Genomic DNA, 12,457 nt, shown 5'->3' with positions numbered 1-12,457 from the left:
CTATAAATAAATAAATATAAATTAAAAAAAATAAATGCTATGCTTATGGAGTCCAACACTAATATTAACCCCCGGTCATAATACAAAGTAGCCTGCTTTTTCATTAAATGGCTGAGATATAAATGGGTTAATTTTCTCCTTTAGCCTTCAAGCCTGATACCTCATGTCAACAGATAACACACTGAAACAGAGGATTCTTGTGTGGTGCACTCTGTTTACAAAGACAGGCACCCATGCTGGTGGAAAAATAACCCCAAGTTCGTTTTTTGTATCTCCTTTAATGTGATTCTTTTAATATGTCTCCTGTACTGAGTTTAAAAAATTCAACTTCTAGTTTTCATGGAAAGATATAAAAAGATGTAAAGTGTTATTATTTTTTCCCCTAAGTTATGGTAGCTCTGTTTTATCCCTATTGAAATGTGAATCTAGAACATTAGTAGTTAAGTTAGTGATTTGCACAGTGCTTTAGCAAATATGCTGAACAGCTTGTTATATTCTTAATACTATGGGAGGGAATGGAATCTTCACCTCCCCAGTATATGCTGCTAAAGCAAAACCCCACTCTGTTGATGAAAAATACAAAGCAAAGATGTTTTACATTTGTTCTACCTCTGCCCTCCTTGATTTTCTAATTGTGAAAGAGAGCATCCAAGAAGAAACCCTACACATGAAAAGTTGAGAAGTCACTTAAGTATTCAGTTTCTAGCATGGTGAGAGTCCTATTATGCCAAAGGTCACCACAAGTAATTACTAGAATTCATATACTCTAATATCTAATCTAGATAAAAGGAGGATTTCACTGCCTTTTCCCAGCCATGAATTACAGTATTTCATTGAATCTAAGATACCATTTTTTCTTTTTTTTTTTTTAAATTGAACTATAGTTGATTTACAATGTTGTGTTAGTTTCAGGTGTACAGCAAAGTGATTCAGATACATATATATACACACACACATATATATGTATCTTTTTCAGATTCTTTTCCTTTATAGGTTATTATAAGATATTGAATATAGTTCCCTGTGCTGTACAGTAGGACCTTGTTGTTTATCTATTTTATATATAGTAGTGTATATCTGTTAATTCCATATTCCTAATTTATCCCTCCCCACTTTTCCCCTTTGGTAATCATAAATTTGTTTTCTAGGTTTGTGAGTCTGTTTCTGTCTTGTAAATAAGTTTATTTGTATTATTTTTTAGATTCCACATATAAGTGATGTCATATAATATCTGTCTTTCTCTGTCTGACTTATTCACTTAGTATGATAATCTCTAGGTCCATCCAAAGATATCACCTATTTATTATAAGACATACTGTTATTAAGAAAGAAAAAGCATTGTCAAGTAGAGATGTTAAAATATGCATGCTTCAGAATCTATGAAATATGGTACTTATATATTCACTAAGTTATATCCCTAAAGAAGGGAATTTAGCTAGTCTAGTTCTGGGTATTTGAATAATTTGAAATGCCTTTAATAATCTTAATGTCCTAACATGGAGGAAGCCAACATACTCAATGACCTGAAGATAAATAGGATATTACTATTTGAGAAGCAGTGAACATGCCATAAAAATACATATGAGAAGCGACCAAATCATCATTTTAACAGTAAAATGTGAATTCCTTTTCTGCTCACTTTCTGATATAAAGTCTATCTTGTATACAGTCTCAAAGAAGCAGAGGACCAAACTCCAACCTGCTCTTCAACTATCATCTGTTGACTTCATTTGAGAAAGTGACATTATTTATGATAACAATGCTTCTAACCATTTAACAAAAATAGATAACCAGTATACTCTAAAATGTGTTTTCTTTAAATACAATTACAATTGAGGAAAGATTCAAATTTTTACTTTGGAAGATGGGAAGTATTTACTTTAGTATCTACTAAGGTTAGAGAGTTAGTCAAGTTAGGTATCCCACTGGAACATATTTACACCAGAGGGTGGATAACCTAGGTTTTAGAATTAATTAGTACGTTAAGCACACTAGGCATATTTATGAAATGTCCCCAAATTTCTATTGGAATTAATAATTTTTTAAAGTTTATATTTTAAACTTTGTTTTAAAATGATTTACATTTATCAAACATGAGGGACTTCCCTGGCAGTCCAGTGGTTAAGACTCCGCACTTCCACTGCAGGGGGCACGGGTTCGATCCCTGGTCAGGGAACTAAGATCCCTCATGCCGCGAGGTGTGGTCAAAACAAAAACAAAAACAAAAACCCCAAAAAACCATGAGCCTAAAAACAAAATTAATTAAAGCTTACTTTTCTGAGACTGTCTTCACTACATTTAGAGAGACTTGTGTTGGTGAGGTATAAAGTTTGCTTGCCAATGTTGGTCTGCATCTAAAGAGGCATTTACTTAAAGTGCAAAAATGGGAGTAAAAAATAATGTGTCATACATTTTAGAAAAGATAAAATATACGATTATGGAATAACCGATAGATGCAATTTTTTCAAACTCCAAGAGTTGAGTGCTGTGGGTTTGCTTTACCCATTTTCCCCTCACATCTTTATGTGTACTTGACAGCTTGACGAAAAGCCAACAGATCAAAGGTCCAAGATCTATAACACTTTGTCCCGCATTAAAGACATACTTTACTTTTACTGCTGAAAATAGTTTGTTAATTAAGTGCCATTTTTTGGGTAGACAAAATCTTTGACAGACAGGATCCATGAGGAAAAACGGAAATGAGTTATTTGGGCTTTGTGTACAGAGAAGTTTGAAACTCCTGGTTTATAAAGTTAACACACTCCTTGTGGCTCGGATTAGAATGAAGAATCAATCAGAAGATTAAGGCAAAGAACTGGTGGGGAAAGAAAATTTCTAGTTTTCCCTAATCCAACCTGGATAGGACCTTTTGGGAAATTCCCCTTGCCTGTGGAATTGCCTCCAGACTATGGAGCCAGAAGGGGGGTGGAGAGTGGAATGTAAAGCTATACTGAGAAAATCCATCAACTCTGTAGGTCAGTCACACTGTTCCTCAAGTAAAGGTCCCCCATGATTTTCTGTTTTCCTACTTGATCTTTTTTTCCCAGGACTGGCTCTGTTTACCTTCACCTCTGGGTGGAGTACCTGAGGTGACAAAGCCATGCACCTGTGAAGCTTACTGGCTACCTACCTATCCCTCTCTCCCTCACTCCAAACAACAACCAAACCAAACCCAAACCTAAACTCTTCTCTGCAAGTGAAGGGAACATGATCATACTGCCCTTGCAAAAAGCAGTTTGATAAACAGATGCAATTATTAATGAGATCAAGAGAACAGGCCGTCACTCTGCTTTTCTATTTCGGCCCAGACTGCATTTGATTTACCTGCTGGGTTTTAACTACCTCAGGATGTGGGTTACCCCTTGCTCCAGTTCCAACACTGCTTATCACAGCCTATGAACATCGGGGTTCATAGACATGACAGAATTTATTTTCACTAATGACTACTAACTCCCATTAGTATTACTGAAAGTTATATCCTATTTCCCTCAAAGACTACTAAAATTTTCTTAGATTTTTAATTTAAAGATATTCAACCATGTAATAGGATATATAATATATAATTACATCCAGATTAATATACTTAATGGGGCATTTATTTTTTTCTGGTTGTCTATAACATTTAATCTGAAATAAGCACAGATTCTCTGTCAATGATGTGTAATACATTACCTTCTCTTTAGTATAAAAATACATCTTTAATATATAATTTACAACAAAAGTCAAGGTGGACCCTAATTTTAATTTTTAGCTTTGACAGTATGAAAATTGAAATATATGTTGCATAAGGTATAATTTTTCCCAGCCAATAATATTCAGAATAATTCAAAATAATATCAATTTGAATAGAATCCCACTAGAATGGCATCTACCAATTTATCAATAATTGATCCCCATGAATGTGTTTTACAATCAACTTTCAAAGTGTAATTTTTCATGGAATAAATAATTGAATTTTTTTCAGGGGAGAGGAGACGATCATAGCAGGAAGGGCTCTGATGAATGATCAGAATCAGTGCCTTGAACAAAGCAGGTACTTAATATTTAGCTACCAAATTGAAACCGGACTATGATTCTTTTTTAATATCAATCTCTTCAACTAGTTGGGGTGATTATTTTCCTAATTTAGTGGTAATGGTTCTTCTCATAGTAAACAAAGAATCTGTTTGATTTTAAGGTAAGTATTCCTTTAAAATGATATTCTCAAAGAAGAGAGCAAGTATCAAAGTGAAACAGGAATGAGCGATGAAAGTTATATAAGTAAAATACAGAATACTTGGTGTTTAAGCATTTAAAAAGTAGGTTTGAATATTATCTATACCCCTACATTTTTATCAAAATTCAGTTTTCATTTTAAATGTCCTCTTATCTAAGTAACAATTGCTTTGACTGAAGCAAAAGCTAAGTGCTAATCCATGCATTTCTGGCCTTTCAAATTTAATTGGGTGACAAATGATTGCATTATCTAGTTCTAATTGCTTAAAAGGCATGTGATAGATCAGATGCACAACCAGAGACATATTCTTACTCTAACATTGCTTCATTTGGTTCAATCATCCCTTTTTCTGAAAGAGAAGAAAAAAAATCAACCCAGTATTTTATCAGTAGTGATGTGCTTAATAGAAATTCCTGACTGGCAAATATTTAGGCATTGTTTGAGTGACAGACAGTATAATAAAGGATTTAATTGCTAAGTCTTTCAACCACACTCAACCATCCCTGTAGACTATCTTCTTAATATTTAGGACAAAAGGGTGGTCAAACATATTCTTTTTAAGTAATAAATCATTTACCCTTTGGATCAAACACTAGCAATCGGTCATTCTGTCCTTATCTTGGTGCCTAAAAGAGAAGCAGAAATAAAAACTAGCATTATCAGTATTATTTTAGTTTGAGGTATTTGAAATAATTTATTCATAACCTTTATATGAACATTTCTATTATCTAGGCTAAAATGTAATTTAATACTAAAGCCAGTTATTCCAAAACTATATAAACTGATGGTAAAATAGAACTAAAGTATCCTAAAAACTAGTTTATATACTCTTACCTTTACAGCTTCTGTCTTATCTAGATGATTCCTGCAGAAAACCAAAATATTTACTTCTTTAAACACTTGTATAAATTTAGAATATAAATAAAATAGAATGCAGAACTTGGTCTGTCAGCAGGGTGGTAAGCATGTATTTCGGTTTTGTTTTTCTTAGCATTACTTTCATCCTAAGTGAAAAACATCATTCTTCTGGTTTATGAAATTAGATTTTAAAAAAGCCTAGAGAAATTAATGCTTCCCCATTTCACCTTGGAGTTTATGTAAAAAGAGCTATAGGAAAAATTTTGCATGTTAGAAAAGTGATGTATTAAATTAGCCTCTAATTCTCTGTTACCTTTTTGGGTTTATGTAACTTGGACCCTAGATCTGGATCCAAATACAATACAGCAGGTTGAGGCGCCCATTTCCTACTGAGCTGACCACCAGAAACCATAAATTCAGTGTGGTGCATGTTTACAACACTGCTTTTCCCTCCCACTTTAACAAAACAAAACAACACATAAACCAAACTACCTGTCACATTCCAGTTCATCCGTGTTATGAAAAACACCTTTACAGAGTGTATATTAGCCAGAACTAGAAGTTTTTCCATGATATTTCAAGATACAGTATTTTTAATATTATTTCAATAAATGCATTTAGAAATTAACCTTTGATTTTCTCCAAAGATGTATTTAAAAATATAATTCTTACCTTATAAGTTCCTTTATGAGTTTATTAATACTTACAATGTTTTCTCTTTGAATGTGTACCTTTTTAAAGTTAGTCTATATAGACTGATTTTCCTATAACTTAGCCCTTTATATACCTGGATAAATTTCATTCTAATTGTAAAGAGAAAAATCAACTTTTAAGGGTTTTTTTTTTTAATGTATGAGAGATGCCACACTTAAATTTTTCATAAGTAATAATTCACTTGCCTCTCCTCCCCTAACACTTGTCCCCATATCTCAAGCCAGGCTTTAAAAATTATAAGTAGTAATACCTAGGGATTTCTGGAATATAAAATTCAGGACCAAAACTGCAGACAATAAAAGAGAAGCTTCATTTATTTGCATTAAGTTTTTCTCTTTTTAAATGTGTCTCCCTCACACTGATTTGCACTCTGGAATAAAGCAGTAGTACACAAACTTTTGCCTTAGGTTTCGTTTTCTGGGGAACCCTGATCAAGCCAGACATTATATATGTATTAATTTGATTATCCCTCTGAGAAGCTCACGGAGAGCTAAAGTCCATCAGAAAAGCAAGGCATCTTTTTGGGAAAAACAGCTGTAGAAGACCAAACTCTAGGATAAATAAAAGATTTTACTTCTGATTCTCTACAGCAGTGGAGCTCAGAAGCCAAAACAATGCAATAATGAACCAAATAAGATCTTAACAGAAGAAATCTAAGATGGCCTCTCCTGAGAGGTACTTACATACCACAGATGCCCACATTCTGTGGGTACCCATATGTCTGGGTCTCCCCTTTATATTTAGAGATTTCCTTTCCTTTCTAGCTCTAGGGTCTTTATGGATTGCTACATTCTACCCTTTACCTGGATGAAACATCAGTGCATAAAATTCTCCTCCCATTTTCACCTGGTAAAGAAAAACCTAGGATGAGCAGATCCCAGCCCCTGATGGAAACCCAGTCTCTGCTAGGTCTAGCTTTATCATTACCTAGGAAATGTTCATTTAATCTCCTTTCATAAAATTGAATTCTTTGGGAGGCAGTATGGAGTAATACTCAAGAGCTGGGGCTCTTCAGAAATAAACCCACACACCTAAGGTAAATTAATCTACAACAAAGGAGGCAAGAATATATTATGGAGAAAAGACAGTCTCTTCAGCAAGTGGTGTTGGGAAAGCTGGAGAGCTGCATGGAAATCAATGACACTAGAACACTCCCTCACACCATATACAAAAATAAACTCAAACTGGTTTAACGACCTAAATTTAAGACATGACACCAAAAACTCCTGAAAGAGAACATAGGCAAAATATTCTCGGACATAAATCATAGCAGTGTTTTCTAAGGTCAGTCTCCTAAGGCAAAAGAAATAAAAGCAAAAATAAACAAATGGGACCTAATCAAACTTAAAAGCTTTTGCACAGCGAAGGAAATCATAAACAAAACAAAAAGACAACCTATGGAATGGGAGAAAATATTTGCAAACAATGCAACCAACAAGGGATTAATTTCCAAAATATACGACAGCTTGTAAAACTCAATATTAAAAAAAACCAAACAACCTGTGAATTCCCTGGTGGTCCAGTGGTTAGGACTCTGCACTCTCACTGCCGAGGGCCTGGGTTCAATCCCTGGTCGGGGAACTAAGATCCCACAATCTGTGAGGCATGGCCCAAAAACAAAAACAAAAACAAACAAACAACTCAATCCAAAAATGGGTGGAAGACCTAAAAAGACATTTCTCCAAAGAAGACATACAGATGGCCAACGGGCACATGAAAAGATGCTCAGCATCGCTAATTATTAGAGAAATGCAAATCAAAACCACAATGAGGTATCACCTCACACTGGTTAGAATGGCTATCATGAAAAAGTCTACAAATAATAAATGCTGGAGAGTGTGTGGAGAAAAGGGAACTCTCCTACACTGTTGGTGGGAATGTAAGTTGCTGCAGGCACTATGGAGAACAGTATGGAGGTTCCTTAAAAAAACTATAAATAGAGTTACCATATGATCCAGCTAATCCCACTCCTGGGCATATATCCAGAGAAAACTCTAATTCAAAAAAGATACATGCACCTCAATGTTCATAGCAGCACTATTTACAATAGCCAAGACATGGAAACAGCCTAAATGTCCATCAACAGATGAATGGATAAAGAAGATGTGGTATATATATATTATATATATATGTATATTTACATATAATATATATATAACATATATATATAATATTCCATCATATATATATGATGGGATACTATTACTCAGCCATAAAAAAGAATGAAATAATGCCATTTGAAGCAACATGGATGGACCTAGAGATAATCATACTAAGTGAAGTCAGTCAGAGAAAGACAAACATCATATGATATCACTTATATGTGGAATCTAAAAACATGATATAAGTGAACTCATTTACAAAACAGAAACAGACTCGCAGATACAGAAAACAAATTTATGGTTATCAAAGGGGAAAGCAGGGAAAGGAATAAATTAGGAGTTTGGGATTAGCAGATACAAACTACTATATATAAAATAGAAAAACAATAAGATCCTACTCTATAGCATAGGGAACTACATTCAGTAACTTGTAATAAGCCATAATGGAAAAGAATATGAAAAAGAATATATATATATGTATGTGCATATACATATATATACACACATATATATATATATATTTGAATCACTTTGCTGTACACCAGAAACTAACACAACATTGTAAATCAACTATATTTCAATTAAAAAAAAAAAAAAAAGAGCTGTGCTCTTGAGTAAAGACACTGGGTTCACATCCCAGTTCTGCCACTTCCCATGTAAGCTTGGGTAAGTTAATTTCTGTAGGCCTCAGTTCCTCTGTCTGTAAATCAGGGATCACAATGGTGCCAACTTCACTGGATCATCATGGACATATATACACTACCAAATGTAAAATAGATAACTAGTGGGAAGCAGCCGCATAGCACAGGGAGATCAGCTCGGTGCTTTGTGACCACCTAGAGGGGTGGGATAGGGAGGGTGGGAGGGAGGGAGATGCAAGAGGGAAGAGATATGGCAACATATGTATATGTGTAACTGATTCACTTTGTTGTAAAGCAGAAGCTAGCACACCATTGTAAAGCAATTATACTTCAATAAAGATGTTTAAAAAAAAAAAAAAAATATAAGGATTAAATAGGATGATCTGGGTAAAGAGTTTAGCACAGTGCCCGGCACACAGGAGGGACATGGTAGAAACAACTTAATGTTTTATCCAAACAAAAAACTGGGACGTTGCCCTATGGGGCTGATTAAGATTGCTTAGGGAAACAAAAAGGAGGCTTTACTGCGATTGAGACAAGCAGACTAGCTCTAAGGACTTTTAATTAATTAATTAATCACATAAGCCCTAAAGTAATGATACTTGCTTAGAAAGATCACTGACTCCAGGGGAAAAGGAGAGTAATTGAGAACATAGGTAAAGTTAAAGCAGAGACTGATAATTGGTCAGAAAAAGGTACGGCCATTGCACAACTATGTATTTTTCAAATGAGTATTAATAGCAAAAAATCTCTCTGAAAGGAAATGTTTTCATAAAAGAAACTGATAATATTGGTTGACTGGGGAGGAAATAGAGATAGCTGCAGGACTGGGGTGGGAGGGAGTTTTTTTTACTTTACGTCCATTGTACCTCTTGAACTTCAAATAAAATAAATATATTATCTATTAAAAAATACGATGTAAAATTTGCAATACTGTTTGTATCCACCTCTTTGTTTATCCACCTCTTACAGGCATGTGAGCTGTTATGTTGGCCTTGTGCTACTTCAATTCTCTTCTCCACCCAGTGGTACCTGTTCAAATTAGAGTCATGGTTTCCAGAAAGAACAGTATGTAAGTGCAGACCTTGTAGATTCATAACTACTGATTACAGTTAATGTTAACATCACAACATTCATTTAATCAGCACTTCGACTCTCTACCAAATACACCCTCTGCCTTTTGGAACATGGGCAGACGCTCCTGATGTCTTTCAACAATCCGGGTGGTAAAAGGAACAACACAGTTAGGTAACTCCTAACTTTCAGGTAGTATTCAATGTCTATTTAAAACAAACATTTGATGAGCACCTACTATGTATCAGATATGTCTGTGATAAGCTCTGGGGATACAAGAGAAGCTCAGAATTTTATAGGGGAAATAAAGTACTAACTTCCTATATATATGGGACAGACCAAGCTTCAAAGTAATATACTAAATGCTTCCCTCTAGGGGCTCCAATGTAATTTTCCATACTGCCCAAACAGGATCAGTCAAATCCCTTCTTTTTTGAGCTCATGGCCTGGAGATACCCAAGGAGAGTCAGAAGGCATTGGAGGCGGAATTGGAAAGATAGAAGGAGAGAGTCCAGCCAACAGAACTGTCCCTGAACAACCTTCAAGTTCCAGAATCCAGTTCTGAGACCTATTCTCTGGGTTTGCTATATTCTGCCACGTATTGTAATTTCTACAAATATCCCTAGAATAAGGTATTGTCTGCCTATAGCTCATCCCCCCTTATGTGGTTGACAGATCCAGCCCCCCTGAACACAAGAGCAGTGCTGTCCTAGCACAGACCCATCATGGTAATTCATAAGCTAACACAGTGACTGAACCAAGGATTGAGCCTGTGATCCAAGCTAAGTTCACCACACCTTTTTCTGAGGCTTTTCCAAGTGGAACTGTCACAAAGGTAAGAGAATATGAGAGTAGAGCTTTCAACTGCCATGATTCTAAGTTTCAGGAAGAAAGTGGCCTGAGTGAAGCAGAATATACAAAAGAATCAGAGATGAGAGATGAAGAGATGAGGTAGAGAGGAGGACAGGGACGGAGGAGGGGTGGAGTGTGTGTGGGGGGCAGAGACAGACAGACACGGACACATTCCTGATGGTATTTGAGTTCCTGTTTCCAGATCAACCTCTGCCTTTACCATGGGCCATCTGATTTCTCTTTTTGCCAAAACAAGCTGGAGTTTTGTCATCTGAAACCAAGAGACCTTGACTAATACAGCTCCTACTCCTTGAAACCAAAAGAAGCTAACATACCTGCTGTCATGTAATAAGAGCTACAACACTAGAATTAACATAGACCATGGGAGCACAGAGTGAGAAGTGATCAATTCTACCTGCAAGGGGGCAAGACTGAGTCAGGCTTTACAATGAAGGTGGCATTTATTTAACCAAGTCAAGATCAAGTCAGTAGATGGGAAGAGTACTCCTGCCATGTGTTAGAGAATGGCAGTAGATGTAGCCTGTCCTGGTGGTAAGTCATTCCACCACTCTGTAGTTATCTGTCTACATATTGCTTATGTGCATTTCCTTGATAGATCCTTTTCCTTTACCTGCTTCTTGTATGTGGGATCAAATTTTAAAAGTTATTGCCATGTGCTAAATATTTTAACCAGTAGGCAATGGAAAGCAAACCAGGCTCTGAATAACAATCATATGATTAGATCTATCTTAGAAAAGAAATTCTGTGGAGGGTAAACCCGAGAGAGAATGGGAGTTGGAGAGACCAGTTAAGAGGCTATTACAACAGCCCAGAGCAGGGGCTGGCAAACTATCACCTATGGGCCAAATATGACTCTCTGCCTACCTTTATAAATGAAACTTATGGGAACACAGACATGCTCTTTGTTTGTACGTTGTCATGGGAGCTTTCAAGCTACAGTGGCAGACTTGAAAAGTTTCGACAAAGACTGTATGGCCTGCAAAGCCTAAAATACTTATTATTTGGCCCTTTACAGAAAAAGTCTGTCAAACTCTAGTCCAGGGAAAAATGATGATGCACAAAGCCAGGAGGGTACACTTGGAACAAAAAGAGAGGTGAAACTGAGACTCAGTGGACATAGAAGTGAGGGAGAACAAAAGAGTTTGATGGTTCCAGCTTGGATGACCAGGATAAGGACCAGAAGAGGAGCACATTCTGGGGGATAATGAGTTTGTTTTCGGAAATTCTGAGTTGAAGGTGCCTGTAGGTCATCTGGAATCATGTGTTCTATTGCAAAGAGAGTTAGAACTCAAGAGAAAAGATGATGTATGGGATAGCTGTGAGAAAGTGGGGATGGATGGCATGGCCTATGTAGAATAAGAAAAGGCCAAGCATAGAATCCTGGTAGAGGAAAAGAATCCATTAAGGACATGCACATATAGAATATGTGCATTTCCTTGCACAGAGAGGTGGAATGAATGCACCACCAGGCCAGAAGTTTCTGGAGAGCAGAAACTGGCTGTTACCCATGAGTGTGGGTGCTACACCACTTTAAAGGTACTCAGATATTCACTGATTGAATAAAACCATTGGAATGATACAAAGTAATTTAATTGGTTTTAGAATGCTCTTATAATTTTAAAAAAAGGCCCATAGAATTGGGAGGGATAATTCTAAGAAAAGAGCTATGGAAAAGCAGATATAGATTTATTTTAAGAAAAAAAGTACTGAAAGCCTTACATAGAAAGATGGGTAGTATTAATCAGAAGATGAATGTATTTAGATATTAGATAAGTATAAAAATGTACATGACAAAATGATTTGAAAAGGCATAATTATGTGATTACATATGTTTGAAAAATTCTGTGTATTATGTAAATAAAAATGTACTTTGGGGTTCAGGTCACAGAAGGGTGGGGGGGTCATCATGGGCTCATTTCTAAAAGAAAGGTCTTGCTTCTTAGCTTCTTAGCTGTGTGAGCCTGGACTCTTGGTTGCAA

The 12,457-nt window shown here is 35.8% G+C and overlaps 1 protein-coding gene across 3 annotated transcripts in view; it reads right to left on the bottom strand.

Annotated features, from left to right (window-relative positions):
- The window catches only part of ERICH2 (glutamate rich 2), a 30,619-nt gene that overhangs the window by 14,644 nt on the left and 3,518 nt on the right, over positions 1 to 12,457 (bottom strand). Inside the window, exons 2-3 of one of the 3 annotated variants that reach the window (XM_061201726.1) lie at positions 5,051 to 5,081; positions 4,794 to 4,842 (exon numbers count right to left, since the gene is read on the bottom strand). The exons of 1 other annotated variant lie outside the window; for it this stretch is intronic. The gene's annotated coding sequence lies outside the window, so the exon portion shown is untranslated. The remainder of the gene's footprint in view (positions 1 to 4,793; positions 4,843 to 5,050; positions 5,082 to 12,457) is intronic. One more of the 3 variants, XM_061201736.1, reaches the window with a different exon arrangement.

The sequence above is a fragment of the Eubalaena glacialis genome, chromosome 1 (assembly GCF_028564815.1).
Source record: "Eubalaena glacialis isolate mEubGla1 chromosome 1, mEubGla1.1.hap2.+ XY, whole genome shotgun sequence".
Taxonomy (NCBI): Eukaryota; Metazoa; Chordata; class Mammalia; order Artiodactyla; family Balaenidae; genus Eubalaena; species Eubalaena glacialis.
This window is presented reverse-complemented; position numbering and strand designations above follow the sequence as displayed.